At 43.2% G+C, this 15014-nt stretch overlaps 1 protein-coding gene and 1 non-coding gene across 10 annotated transcripts in view; both read left to right on the top strand.

The window, feature by feature from the left end:
- Positions 1–15014, top strand: part of NFIB (nuclear factor I B) — a 494444-nt gene that overhangs the window by 91563 nt on the left and 387867 nt on the right. The window lies entirely within an intron of this gene.
- On the top strand, positions 10225–10296 carry TRNAH-GUG (transfer RNA histidin (anticodon GUG)). Its single transcript has one exon. It is a non-coding gene; the product is annotated as a tRNA-His (tRNA).

Genomic DNA, 15014 nt, shown 5'->3' with positions numbered 1-15014 from the left:
GGAGTCACTGTGCACTTACTCCTTATGTAGGATCTCTGTCCTTAATGTGCTGTACATTGTGATTTAATGCTATAACTAGTAGTGAAACAGTATTTTTCACTTTGTGTTTCTATGTGGGTGCAAACTGTTGAAATCTTTACTTAATATATGCTAAACTGATCTTCTGTATATAAAGAGAATTGAAAATGAATCTTGATGTGAATGGAAGGGGAGAGGGAGCAGGAAAGGGGAGGGTTGCGGGTGGGAGGGAAGTTATGGAGGGGGAAGCCATTGTAATCCATAAGCTGTACTTTGGAAATTTATATTCATTAAATAAAAGTTTAAAAAAAAAGAAGAAAGGATATCTGAACATCTGAACTAGAAGACAAATCTTTGAAATCTTAGACCAAAAACAAAACAAAAAACAAAACAAGAAAATAGAATTTTCCCAAACCAAGAGAAATCAGCACATGAAAGTTATCCATTCCCCCATATTCATTGCAGCACAATTCACAATTGCTAGATGTGGAGTCAACCCAGATGTCCATCAACTGTTGACTGGACAAAGAAATTATGGTAAATATACACTATGGAGTACTACTCAGGTGTAAAAAAAATGAAACCCTGAAACAAAATGGATGCAACTAGAATCCCAGGTGGTCAGCTGTTTTCTCTTCATGTAGTGGAGCTTTCTGGGCACTCTCCCAGCTTTCACTCCTTCTTGCCCGTTATTTACTCTGGGAAAGACAGAGACAGCACAACGTGTGGGCAGAAGAGTTAAGGGAGCCGGTGCCACAGCTCACTAGGCTAATCCTCCGCCTTGCAGCACCGGCACACCGGGTTCTAGTGCAGATTCAAACACTATACCTGATAGAAGCAACTTTGCGGTTATAAATGTAATTCATACCATTGTTACTAACAAAAATAGCAGTTCATGGTGTGTTGTGAGTAGAGTTGTGTCCCCAAAAAGGATATGTTAGAGTCCTAACCCCCAGTAATTTGGAGCATGATCATACTTGGACTTGGGGCATTTATAAAAGCAATCAAGTTGAGGCCGGCGCGGCGGCTCACTAGGCTAATCCTCTGCCTTGCGGCGCCGGCACACCAGGTTCTAGTCCCGGTCGGGGCGCCGGATTCTGTCCCGGTTGCCCCTCTTCCAGGTCAGCTCTCTGCTGTGGCCCGGGAGTGCAGTGGAGGATGGCCCAAGTGCTTGGGCCCTGCACCCCAGGGGAGACCAGGAGAAGAACTTGGCTCCTGCCATCAGATCAGCTCAGTGCGCCGGCCACAGTACGCAGGCCGCGGCCACAGTACGCAGGCCGCGGCAGCCATTGGAGGGTGAACCAATGGCAAAAAGGAAGACCTTTCTCTCTGTCTCTCTCTCTCACTGTCCACTCTGCCTGTCAAAAAATAAAAAATAAAAAAGCAATCAAGTTGAAACAGTGGTTGGGCATTTGGCCTCAGGGTTAAGCCACTGGTTAGGAAGCCTGTTTCCCATATTGGAGTGCCTGGGTTTGAGTCTTAGCTCAAGCACAGTTCGCTAGTGCAGACCCTGGGAGGCAGCAGCTAATGGCTCAAGTAGTTGAGTCCATGCCTGTATTGAGTTCCTGGCTCCTGCCTTTAGCCTAGGTCAGCCTGGGCCATTGTGCATGTTTGGGGAGAGAACTGACAGGTGAAAGCAAATGGAAGTGCTCTCTCTTCCTCATGCTCTCTCTCTCTCTCTCTCCCTCCACCCCCCTCAAATTATCAAAATAAAAAAAAATCATTAGGGTGTATTCTAATCTAACTGGTATCCTATAAAAAAGGGAAATTTTGTCCCAAATACACACAGGAGAAGAACTCTGTGTGAAGATGAAGGCATAAGTTGGGGTGCTGCCAAGCCAAGGAATACCAAAGATTACCAGTAAGCCACCAGCTAGCGAGAGGCAGGGCACAGATTCTCCCATACAGCCATGAAGGAGCCAGCCCTGCTGATCTTCCAGCTGTCCTCACCTACTGTGAAACCATTAGTTTCCATTGTTTAAACCATAATGATCCTTTGTGACTGCAGCCATAGCTTACTTGTACATGGTTATGCATCCCTGGACATTTTACCAGATATAGGTTTTGCTCATTCTTATTTGATCCTCACAATGATTCCCTGGGGGAGGCATTTACAATAACACCTTTTGCAGGGTAGGAAACCCAAACTCCCAGAGATCCAGATTCCTATGTGATAAGACATAGGACACAGAAATTTTGCAGTCCTAGCAAATTCCTTAACCAAATCTGTACTTTTGTATGAAGAAAAAAATAGTATTTAGGGTTCTCCTTAGGGTTAAATGAGGGCTAATTCCTAGGAAATGTTCACTGTGGTAATAAGTGGTAGGTGCTTAGCAGTAATTTGTCATGGGAAATTACAGGGGAATGGAAAATCCTTTCAACAATACTGCAGGTGATACAGTCAGAGCTACCTGTCCTGAATGTACTGTATGAACGGTCTGTATTTGTATGTGTCTGATGGTCTCTCCATGTCTAGTGGCGGAGATGGATGGCATTAGCTGCTACTACTGTAGGTAAACACGGTCACTGGGTGCTTCTCCGGGACCCATTTAGTCATCACTGGGGGTGGCCCTCTCCCTAGGTCAAGCTCATCTAAGTGCCCCAAGAAACTTTCTGTAGGAACACTAGGGGGCCAGGCCACCCTGTGAGAGGTCAGGCAGGAAAAAGGAGAAAGAATGGGGGTGACATGCAACTGGGAACTAATCAGTTAAAAGGTCAGCATGTAAAGCATGGGTTTTGGTATTGATGGATCCCACATGCTTTGAACTTTAAAATCTGCATAAGGTTTCACTATAAGCAAGTTCACCATAAAGGGATTTCTCTACACAAATAACAAGTAAAGAAACATTACCTCCATCCTGAATTTTAAACATGCAATTAAAATTGGTGCAGACCCACCGAGTGCTGCCAAATTCTGCTTTAAATAACAGTTTGGAGAATCACAAACTTCAATTACTTTTGGCAATGTCTTGGTTTTCCATGAGGCGCTATAGGTTATTAAATATCGTAGCTATTTAAGCTTGTTAATGAATAGTGTATCCTACATTCAATTAGGCTAGTTTTCCCTCCTTTTTTGTTCTCTCTCAACCCACTGAAAGGATTGGTTATAATTAAGAAAAAGCTGTCGAGGGTCCAGGTTTTAACTCAAGATAACTTTATGGTGCTAGAGTTATGCAGGGTCAAGATCTGGCCGCAACCTGTAAACTTACTGTCTTCCACATCAGTATTGGTTATCGTATGGTCATCATAGTAAGAATAATTGTATGTTCCACACAGCACTTTTGAAACCATTCTAAATAGTTCACATTTTTCTCCTAATTCCTTTGTGTAATAGACAAAAAGTAAATTTATCACTCTTTTAAAGTCAGGCAAAGGATGTTAAATAGATATTCTCAGATTATAAACTTCATCATGGGAAAAGTAGAGCAAAACAGGAACAGGCAGTGTGGTGTTCATTGTGTGTTCAGTCCACCATACTACCCATCTTCCTGGTTTCTGTCTCCCTCTCAAGTGACTGAAAAATAGACATGGGGCAGGCATCATGGCTCGGCACTTTAAGCCACTGCTTGGGATGAGCACATACCACATCAGAGGGAATGGCTCAAGTCGCAGCAAGCCCGCCTTTGATCCAGTCTTCCTGCTAATGTGCCTGGGAGGCACCAGATGATGGCTCAAGTACTTAGGCCCCTGCCATCTACTTGGGAGACAGATTGAGGTCAAGTTTCCTGACTTTGGCCTGGCCCAGCTCTGGCTGTTGCAGGCATTTGGGATTGAACCAGAAGATGGAAGATCTCTCTTCCTCTCCATCCCCCACTCTCTGTTACTCTGCCTTTCAGATATCTATCTATCTATATGAAAGAATGGCACTGATAGTATTTTCATGTATTCTCAATTGCTGGGTCATTGAGATTTGATCTATTGGACTGCAGTCCCTTCCTGATCTATGATGTGTTTGTTCAAATCATAGTCCTACTTCAGTCAGAACGTGTGGCCCCAGTGATTTCTGACATCCAAGAAGGTCAAAATTGGACAATCCCACATCCGAATAGCTGTGGAATATCTTCCGGAAATGCAATAATAAAACTCCAACCATAAGACAGACATGCCAAATATTTAAGAGCTCATTCTATAGTTATACATAGAGTGAGACCACATTTCCACATTCTTAGTCATATCCAGGTCAGTGTAACCTCTTATCTCATTAGCCTCTGGTCTGTAAGAGGCACCAAAGTTAAGTTGGTGGACAGTCCAGCCCTTATAGAGCCCTGTGGTCATGGACTGTCTTCAGCCCAACCCCACCTGGCAGCAGGAACCTCATCCATGTGAAAGCGCAGTCACCCTAAGGCAAACGTGCCCAGTGAAGGCTCTAGACAGACTAAACCCAGCTGGTGAATCAAGCGTCTTGACTGTTCTGCACAGAAGAACTTTGAGGAAGAACTTAAGGCTCCCATACGTCCCAACCACCTCCCAACCCAACATCAAAGCTGTTCTCCTCCTCTGCCTGCACTTTCATCTGACCAACATTACTCAGATGCTGACTTCTTTAGGGCAAAAGGGGCAACATGTGCATCTGAAACGGGGGCAAATTGCTTCTACTTTGGGAAACTTCTTGATTCTTAGGTTGTGTTTGTGCTTCCCTACTTATTCTTACCGTGTGTCCCAGTCATGTCCCTATCTGTCGAATTGGAACCACCTGTCCAAATCCCTCTGTCTCCATGGCCCTAACCACACGCCATCCCGAACAGAGCTCAGCCTTGGCTCACTCTGGCTCCTGACATAGGCCTGTTCTGGCTTGAGGCTCAGAGCAGCTCATTCCCATGTCTAGTTCCCCCAAACTATAGCTAATATTTATGAAGCACGTACTATGTACTGGTCCTAGTTTAAGCATATGGTGTGTTTATTTAGTCCTCACAGCAACCCTACATAGTAAATGCAAGTATAATTATTATTCCCATCAGATGAAGGAAGCTTCAACACAGAATGACTGAATCATTTGTCCAAGACTTTCAGCCCCCGATCCCCAAGGGTCTGCACTCCTTTCTTAAAGAAGCACCACAGTGAGGACTGAGAAACTTCCAGGCCAGAAGTCCAGAATGCTTTCTGGTCCCGCTCCTGAAAGCCTCAGAGTCTTAGCATGATGGAAAAGAAACAAGAGGGGCACTTCATGGTGATCTCTTGCTCCAGCCCCGTGTCCCTCTTCCTCAGGGTGTCCCACTGCCACCTCATTTCCTGTACTCAAAGCCCTAAATCTCAGCTGCCCCAGGCCTTCAGCTGTTCTTGGGGCTCCTTGTAATTGCATATCATCATTAGCAGATCAACCCCCCTCATAAGGTTTCCAAATGGAGGCACGGCCCGCCCGATCGGAAAGGTTAGGCCCGCGTATTCCAGAGGGCTGTGTCAGAAGAGGAATTCTATTAGAAAGCTTTGCATCTGGAGTTTTCTAATGGTGCCTTCAGGCAAAAAAAATTAAAATTAAACCACCAACCAACAACCCCTCCCCACCCCCACTCCTACCATTGCAGCTTTCCCCACAGCAAGATTTCTGACTTGGTTAAATAGAATTCATTAATAAGCAAGGGGGAAAATCACTCCAGGCAGTTTACTCTTGAAAATGTAAACTGTTAAAACATTTTGTGGTTGTAAGCATTCTGAAAATGATGGTTTTTCTCTAGTGTTTCCTGGTTTCTCAGAATCAGAGATTTCCTGATCAACACAGGGAGCACCCAGGAGATGGTCAATTCTAAGACAATTTAGCATTCAACATTTTTTATGATGCTTATCACACTTGGAAGTTGCAAATCTGGAGCCACCATTTACTTGAGATTCTTCTGCTTTTAGCTACCTTATTTTTACTCTGAAATGTGATTCCAGGGACACGTATGGTGTATGAGCAACCCTCGGTCCCCTTCCATGCACTCGATTTGCCTCGCTTTTCTCTCCTTCCTACCCTCCAGCTCTCCCTCCCCCCTCTTCTCCCCCCAGCGCACGAACACACACACACACACACACACACACACACACTGCTCACTGGGATGCGGGTGTTGCCCTAGAAAGAACCCAAGAAAGCAGAGACAGGACCCTGGGAGGAGGGGACCGTGGAGCCTTCTTTGCAGGGGGGTTCCCAACCTGTCTTTGTCTGAAAACTGGGCACAGGGCCAGCCTCAACCCAGCGGATTGCCGCTCTTGGCCTCCAGCCCAGTGATGGATCTGACTGTCATTTCCCTACCCCCAGTGAGGCAGGAGGCAAACTGAGAAGAAAGACGAGGAGAAAACAGAGTTTGGTCTGGGAAAAGAGGTGGGAGTGGCGACACTGGAACAAGGACCAAGCTGGGATGGTGGGGGCCACTCCTCTGTTAGAATCCATTTGGAGCAGCAGGGCAAGCTGCAGCTCCGTCAGAGGAGTGTGTCGGAGTCGGGGAGTGCCGAGATGCACGGGGAGACTGTGGCTCTGTCACACTGAAAAGGGAGGTGCTGGTGAAAAGCCATCATGCCCCCAAAATCTTTGAAAACAGAAGTTAATCATCTTTGGGAGTGAATTCCATTACTGGATGTCCTCACAGGCAGGAATTTTTCCTTATCCCCAACTTAAATTACTCACCCAGCAGCCCCATCCCTGTGTGTGTGAAATATGTTGCCACGGGTAAGGAATACGACCAGCAACCTTTGGACGCAGACACAAGGACAGCGCCTGTGAACTTAGGAGAACTCGTGAAAGATGGCTGTAAGAGCTGTGGGAGTCTGCTGCTTTGAGAGGGGTTTTTCCCTCCAGAATTTGTATACTGTTTTATATATATATATATTGTATACTGTTTATATATATAGTATACTGTTTTATATATATACAATATATATATATATTGTATACTGTTTTTTATATATATATATATAAAAGAATTTATATACTGTTGTTTGTGAATGTGCTTCTCTAAATTACATGTGCAGCATGTCCGAGTATAAAGAATCTCAGAGCTCTCCTAGCCTGGTCCAATTACCCATACTTTTCTAAGGAGGAAGCAAAGATTCAGAGAGGTCAAGTGATAAGTCCAGGGTCACACAGGGAGAAGAGTTGGAGAAAAGGCTAGGATACAGACAAATCAGGCCACTTCTCTCCATAGACAGATAAGATATATAGATATGTCTGCATCTCTCTCTTCATATCTTCCCTGTGTGGAACAATTGAGCATTTTGTTTCTCTGCATATTCCAATTGAGTTTGGCCCTAGATATTTGCACAAAAACATACTAAAACCAAAAGTCAATATGTCATTTACAGATAACAGGAAATTGCTCTGATTTATATGGTGAAAGGAAATTGAAAGCATTTTTTCCAGATTGATCATGCTCTATGAATTTGGCCAAATATGAGACAACATATCATGCCCAACTCCTCTCATGGTCCTGCACTTTGCTTTACATTTGTTCCAATGGGACGTGGTGATTTGGGGATGCACACCCAGAGGTGGCACGAAATAGAAGCGGGGATTGTTATGGTTAATTTGAGCATGTGGTAAACCAAGAAGAAGCTGATGTTATTATCCAGAAGCACATGAATCAGAGTGAATGGTAGAACCAGGCTCGACTATGCATTGCAAAATAGGCAGTAAAGTTTGGGCACAATGGTCATCAACAATTTCCAAATAACTTGACCACTGAGCAGGGACAAATTGTTCAATTGATCCAAAGAGTTTGTAATTGCTGCTGGTTCCAGCATTTCCAGAGCCCTCTTTCCATCTGCAAAGCAATAGCATTGCTCAGTGAACAATGAGTTCATGAGAATGGCTGTTCTCTTAGCTAGGTCTCTGAATAAAGACACATAGAATGGGTCTCTGAATGAACATGTAGGGCGAGCAAGCGAAAATTCTTCCTCTGCCAAGTTGACGAGATTTGGGCATTGTCACGTAATGTAACCTTGGGTGATGGATCCAAAGTGGGAAGTCACTGAAGAGGGTGTTATGAGTGTGGCATAGAGGAAGTTGTTCCCATTTCAGATTTTTTCAGTCGCTCAGATGAGCCAAGGAGAGGTTTCTTTCAGGGGCTAACACATCTTTAACAGTTCTGCAGTTTTCCACCTTGTTTTTCAGTGAACAACTGGGGCTCAGAACTATCTCAGAGTATCTGGCTACAATTTAATCCTATTGGTTTGTTTTTCACACATTATTTTATAGTGACCTCTACACATCTTTATGGAATATTACTAGATTCCCTTTGAAAATATGATACTATATCTAATATGTCTATGGTGTTTACTATGTAAAAGACCCATTTGAAGTTGTTGAGATGTACTTGCCTGTTTCATCCTCATACGAATCCTGTAGGGATGGCAGTTTTGTGCAAGGATAAAGTTACCAATTGATAGATACACCCACAACTCATATCAGAGTGCCTGGTTCAAGTCCTGGTCCTGCTTCCTAACTTCTGATCCAGCTTCCTGCTAATGCACATTCCAGGAGGCTGCAAGGGGTGGCTCAGCTACTTGGGTCCTTGCCACCAATGTGGGAGATTTGGATTGAGTCCCAGGCTCCTGGGTTAAGCCTGACCCAGCCTTGGCTGTTGAGGGCATTTAGGGGAGTGAATCAGTGAATAAAGATCTTTGTCCATCTGCCTTCCAAATAAAACAATACAGTAAAAAAAAAAAAAAAGAAACAAATAAGCCAACAAAACAATCCTATAAAGCAGGTGCTATTATCTTTACTCAGCAGATGAGAAAACCGAGGCACTAAAGTAAAATAAGCAGCTCAAGTTGCCTGAGTTAGTGAGTGACACAGCCAGAATTCAGCTCCCGGCAGTCGGCTCCATAATGTATATGCTGTGAGTTGATATTTTTGAAATATTCCGTCACTTACCATTCAGTTAGTACACGCTCACAGTGAAAATTACAAAGGCAGCACGTGAAGGGTTGTACTTTGGAAAGTAAGCATTTCTTCCTTTGCCAACTAGAGAACTGGCTTTGCTGTGTTGCCTCACAGTGACCTTTCACCAGACACATCCACCTGTTCAGGCCACTGACTGCTTGGCCTTGGTTCCTGCACAAAGAACAGAGGGCTTTCGGACTCAGAGCAAGAATCTTCTATGTGACCATGGAGGGGAAATGTGTTTGTGAGAGTTTGAAGATTGGTAAAAGGGGCTGTAGATGATCAGAGGGGTGAGAGAGAGCAATCATTTGTGTCTGCAATTTTTACCTTCGAGATCCCTTTCTTCCAGAAGGCCTGGAGCTGTTGGCACTCAATCAATGCATGGATCATGTTCTCACCACCCATACAGACACAGCATCTGCTAGACCCAGCTGCTCCCAGGTGCTCTCTGTTTAGAGGGCTGTAAGGAGACACTTTGATAATAACCCATTGATTAGAAAAAGGGGTTTTCTGGATGTTTTCTTTTAAAACTTTCAGCCCTGGAATATCTTATGCAGACTATTTTAATTTTTACAACAGGGAAACTCATAATGAATTTCTCCTTGAAATAGATCTAGCATGGAGTACTCCAATTTCTTTGTGTGATGAATCATTAATCTTATCGGCGAGCTTTGCTTTTGGAGATGATTGTACCTTCAGGACCTAAATATCCCAGGGAAGGGAGAATGGCTTTAGAGATCAATGAGCTTGAAAAGGGGTCTTCCACCAGTCAGGATACACTCACTCTAACTTCCTCGAGGAGGAGAAACAAGCCAGACTGTCAGATTCTCTCGAGTCCTCAGAACATTTTGTTCTTGACGTGTGTGTGTGTGTGTGTGTGGAGAGAGAGAGAGAGGGAGAGAGAGTGTGCTATCTAAACATATGAAATATGGAAATAAGACTTGTGATAGAAAAACCACAAAAGAGGCTCAGATGCATGTATCATTCAATGCAATGTAATTGGTGGTGGTGCCTGGGAGTGGAAAGTCTATATTCATTATTAGTTAATAGTAGGAAGCGTGAGTCAACAGGCTAGTTTCTCTTAGTCTTGTTACCAAGATTACTATTTCCTGGATAGTGACTCCAGTGACTCCTTTCCCATTACCATTTTCCTAGTCAGCCAAGAAGGCAATGCTGGTTTCATGTTCAGGCACTGTTATTGTTCCTGTCAATAATTAAAGAGCACTGAGACGTGGCTCCTCTTTCTCCGTATTAAGAAAGTGTGCGTATTTAGGCAATAGATGGCAGTGTTTCCACAAATTTTAATATTGCAATGGCTCTTAAAGAAAGGTTAGAGCTCGGCTCTTCTGTGGCTTGCCGTGATCGTATAGTGGTTAGTACTCTGCGTTGTGGCCGCAGCAACCTCGGTTCGAATCCGAGTCACGGCAGGAGGGGAGAAGATTTTTGGAAGGGAATAACACTGGTTCTAAGCTGTATTTATCCAGACACCATTTTGCAGCCAGACAGAGAATAATGAAAATCCACAAAACAGAAAGCACTACCAGTATTGTAAAACGTTACAGCACTGACATATGCAGAGTAGCTTTATTAATGCACTAATCCTGTTGTGAGTGTGTTGTGTGTGGGTTTTTTTATTTGCATTGACGGATAATATGATAAAACAGGAGTGTAGTGGGCATGTAATTATTATTAATTACAACTACTTAAGCTCTGCTTTGAGCAGACTCGTCAAGTCTGCTTGCTTTTGAGCCTTGCCAGGGCTGTACAGTAATAACAACCCTGAATTATTTGGAAAGATGTCAGCAGTAGATGTGGAAATCCTGTTTAACCAGGCATGAATTGTTGTTAGGAGGTTTTTTTTAGGATGACAGAGAGAAAATGAACTGTCCCTTATCAGTAATTGCAGGAAACATTTTGTTTCTATGATATGAACTGGCTGTAATTTAACTTTCCTGCATCATTGGATAATGTAAGAAGCCAGTTGTTGCTCAAAACGAAAATCTCTGAAGTGGGCATTTGGGTCTGATAAAGGGCATATTATAAGTAGACAATGAGGTCTAAGCAATAAATAATGTCCATATATGGTAAAACTTTTTTAATGACGTTTTCCATAAGACTGGGGTTTGTGTTCTAAGTGGCTAAATATTGAATTAATGTGAGTAACACAGCTTTAATGGGCCTTTCTCCAGGACTTAAAAACATGAACAATGCAGCCTGAAAATGTGAACTGGAACTATGTTATTGTGAGTTTCTTCTGCTCTAAAATTATAGCCTACTTTTAAATAAGGGATCACTTGAAGGCACTTTTTTTTCAAGAATATATTGTGAATTTATTTTTTTAACTTTTATTCAATAAATATAAATTTCCAAAGTACAGCTTATGGATTACAATGGCTTCCCCCCCCCATAACTTCCCTCCCACCTGCAACCCTCCCATCTCCCGCTCCCTCTCCCATTCCATTCACATCAAGATACATTTTGAAGGCACTTTTAACATCTCTAACTCCATCTTATGGATTACACAGCAAAAACTCTTACGTGTTACTTATGGAATACTAGAAAATATTTTTCAAATAAAAATGTGCACAGACAATAGGTGCAAAATCTATCAAGTTCTTTCAGACTCATTGAGCTGTCAGAAATAATCTAGACAAACTGCAATAAATATCACTTCTTCCTTTCCAAAAAAAAAAAAAGTCTCTACAAAAAGATTGGCATCCATATATTATGAAGTGAAATGTGTTGTTTCTTCCAAAATCCACTTTCAAGATCATTTTGTACTCTGAAGTCTCTTCTTGCTATGGCCAATTCCCCAACTCTCACCCCTTCCCCATATTGACCACAAGTCTGTCTCCCCCTCTCCAAGGGGCCCAGCCTGCACCCTAAGTCCTCAAGGCTTTCTCTATAAGCTGATGCTAATAACACTTCTAGGACACAGCTGGGATTGCAATTATTCTTTGGTTAAAAGCAGGATAAGACCATCCATGTTTGTTTATATTTTTAAGAGTGAAAATGTAATGAATTACCTATGTAAAGAAGGAGATTATGTCTATCAGAGTGTGATGATTGTATGTGGCAGAAACACAACAGGTATGGATTTTAAGAAAGGGATGTACCCAGGCATGGGTATAGGGTGGCTTCAGAAACAATTGGAACCTGGTTATGAAGGATGACCACCTTGTCTCTGTCTCATCCCAAATTTGTGATTTTTTCCCCTTTTTCTCTGACACCAGCTTCTACCTGGCGGGAAACACGGCAGCTGGAAACAGTTCCTACTTTTTATATCTTAAGTGCTTTGTGCTACCTCCAGCAGGAAATCCCCCCTTTAGGTTAAAAAAAATTAAAAATCCTAGGGAAGGTTCTGATTGGCTCAACTTTGGTCAAGTGCTCATCACTGGACCAGTCATCTATGTACCTGGGGATAGATTCAAATAGCCTGAGGCCAGTTCCAGAGGAAGGGAATAGTCAGCCACAGAGCCATTTCAGTTGTCTCCCTTGGAAGCTTTTGGTGGCTGGCTACTTCCATAAACCCAAGTTTAGTTTCCAAGCTACTAGCATCTTTGTTGCTTTATAATAAATGAAAGGCAGAGGGTAGAGGCATCAGAATATGGCAACTGATCTAGACTCAACCTTGAGCGTAGGTACAGTCAGAACAACTGCTGGAAAGAAGAAAGTGCTTCATGTTTTCTTTCCTGCCTCCTCCCAAAGTGGGCCATCTTGCTCTGGATGACCACTCTCCCAACCCAATGTAGCCAACAAAAGTTAACTTGAACTTGGCCAAGTTATTGTAACTTTTCCCACCAAAAAAAGGGGGGTGGTATTATTGTAAGAATTAAAATTAGTGTACAAACAAACAAAAACTACTTTGGCACAGGAGTACATTGCAGAAATGCAATACTGGTACCTCATAGAGATCAACAAATAATTATTATTATTCCCAGAATTCATAGTTCTCTCATCTGCTATCTGCCTCCACTGGCAGAAACTCTAGAGTGATTTTTCAATTAGGAAAAGCACTCTGCATCATGGATTTTAGAAGTTGAAAACGATGTCAATGAGTAGACATCAAACCATGGGCAGCACAAGTCAAGGATCCACTGATAGCCAAGCTTGCAATCCCACTTCACTTCCACTTTACTGGTTGTTTTCAACAATAATGAAAGGGCTTCCTCTCGCTTCTTACCATGTGTTGCAGGGATGGACAGAGAGCCTAGCAGTTAAAATACTGGTTAAGACATCTGTGTTCCATATCAGAGTACCTGGGTTCCATAGCCAGCTCCCAACCCCACCTTCCTGATAATGCAGGCCCTGGGAGTCAGTAGTGATGGCTCAAGCAGTTGGATTCCTCTCGCCCACATGGAAGACTTGAATTGAATTCTTTGTTCCCACAATCAGCCTGACTGGGACCTGTTGCGAACATTCGGTGGTGGTGGTGGTGGGGTGACAAGCAGATGGGAGCGTGTTTTCTCTCTCTCTCTCTCTCTCTCTCTCTCTCTCTCTCTCTCTCTGTGTGTGTGTGTGTGTGTGTGTGTCTGGCTCTCAAATAAATATTTCAAAATGATGTTACAGTTTGTTCTAAAAACCAACTCTATAGGAAGTTAGTTTTTAGAAACGCTAAAACCCAGATTGTCAGAGGAAATTCATTCTCATTTTTAATTTCATTAACACTGAAGCCATGTCTAGTTGTTTTTTTTTTAAGATTTTATTTATTTATTTGAAAGGCAGAATTACAGAACGGCAGAGGCAGAGGCAGACAGTGAGAGAGAGGGACAGAGAGAGAGAGAGAGGATTTAGGCCATCTTCTACTGCTTTCCCAGGCCATCGCAGGGAGCTGGATCGGAAATGAAGCAGCCGGGACAGCCCATATAGGATAGCAGTACTGCAGGTGGCGGCTTTACCTATTGTGCCACAGCGTCATCCCCAACCATGTCTCTTTTTAACTTTTTTTAAAAATTCATTTATTTGAAAGGCAGAATCACAGAGAGAGATCTCTCATCTGCTGATTCACTCCCCAGATGGCCTCAAAGACCTGGCTCGGTGAAGTCGAAGCCAGGATCCAAGAACTTCCTCCAGGTCTCCAATGTGGTGGTAGGCCCCAGGGATTTGTGTCATCTTCTTCTGCTTCCCCAGGCATATTAGCAGGGAGCTGAATTGGAAGTGGAGCAGCCAGACTTGAACTGGCGCCCATATGGGGTGCTGAAGCTGCAGGTCATGGTTTAACCAGCTGCACCACAGTGCCAGCCACTGTTGCTAAATTCTGTAGAAGCATTTTCCAAATAATTCAATAACTCCATTCTTTGTACTTTCACATTATCTATTTTTTTTATACTAAAGCTAGTATTTGCTAATGAAACATCAGGGTGTTGATGATATAATCTTTCAAAACTCATCTCTCCAAAATATTCACTATGAACCATTTCAGGGGAAAGGCAATCTCAAACCAGATTCATTAATGATACAACACTGAAGAACTAGTAGAGCCCTGATTCTGATTACATGGCTTTGTTGACTATAGAGCAGTGACATTGTCATCTCCTGGGTTGGTTCTTTTTTTCCCAGGAGTCAACAATGGCCAAGAGGAAGTCTTAATTCACTGTAGAGTCTATTACTTTTTAAAAAAGATTTATTTATTTGTAAATTAATAAATAAGAATTACAGACTGATCTTCCATTTGCTGATTCATTCCCTAAATGGCTGCAATGGCTAGGGCTGGACAAGGCCAAAACCAGGAGGCAAGAGCTTCCTCCAGGACTTCCACATGTGTGCAGGGACCCAAAGCATTTGGGCCATCCTCTGCTGCTTTCCCAGGTGCATCAGCAGGGAGCTGGATTGGAAGTGGAGCAGCTGAGACTTGAACCAGAGCACATAAGGGATGCTGGCACTGCTTAACGCACTGTACCACAGCACTGACCCCAGATCTCACTGTTTTACTCCCTAAGTTTGGTATAGCTGCAGTGCTGCAAGAAGTTATCCAAGCAAGACATTTGTACCAGGGCAGGTGTTTGTAGCATGGTGGGTTAAGCCGGCACTTGCGAAACCTGCATCCCATGTCAGAGTGCCCAGTTTGTATCCACACTACTCCAATTCTGATCCAGATTCCTGCTAGAATTCCTGAGAAGGCAGCAAATGATGGCTCAAGTACTTG

The sequence above is a fragment of the Oryctolagus cuniculus genome, chromosome 1, assembly GCF_051225735.1.
Source record: "Oryctolagus cuniculus isolate XC-2025 breed Fujian yellow rabbit chromosome 1, ASM5122573v1, whole genome shotgun sequence".
NCBI classification, from domain to species: domain Eukaryota; kingdom Metazoa; phylum Chordata; class Mammalia; order Lagomorpha; family Leporidae; genus Oryctolagus; species Oryctolagus cuniculus.
The sequence above is the reverse complement of the archived record's forward strand: the minus strand, read 5'-3'. Positions and strand labels throughout refer to the sequence as shown.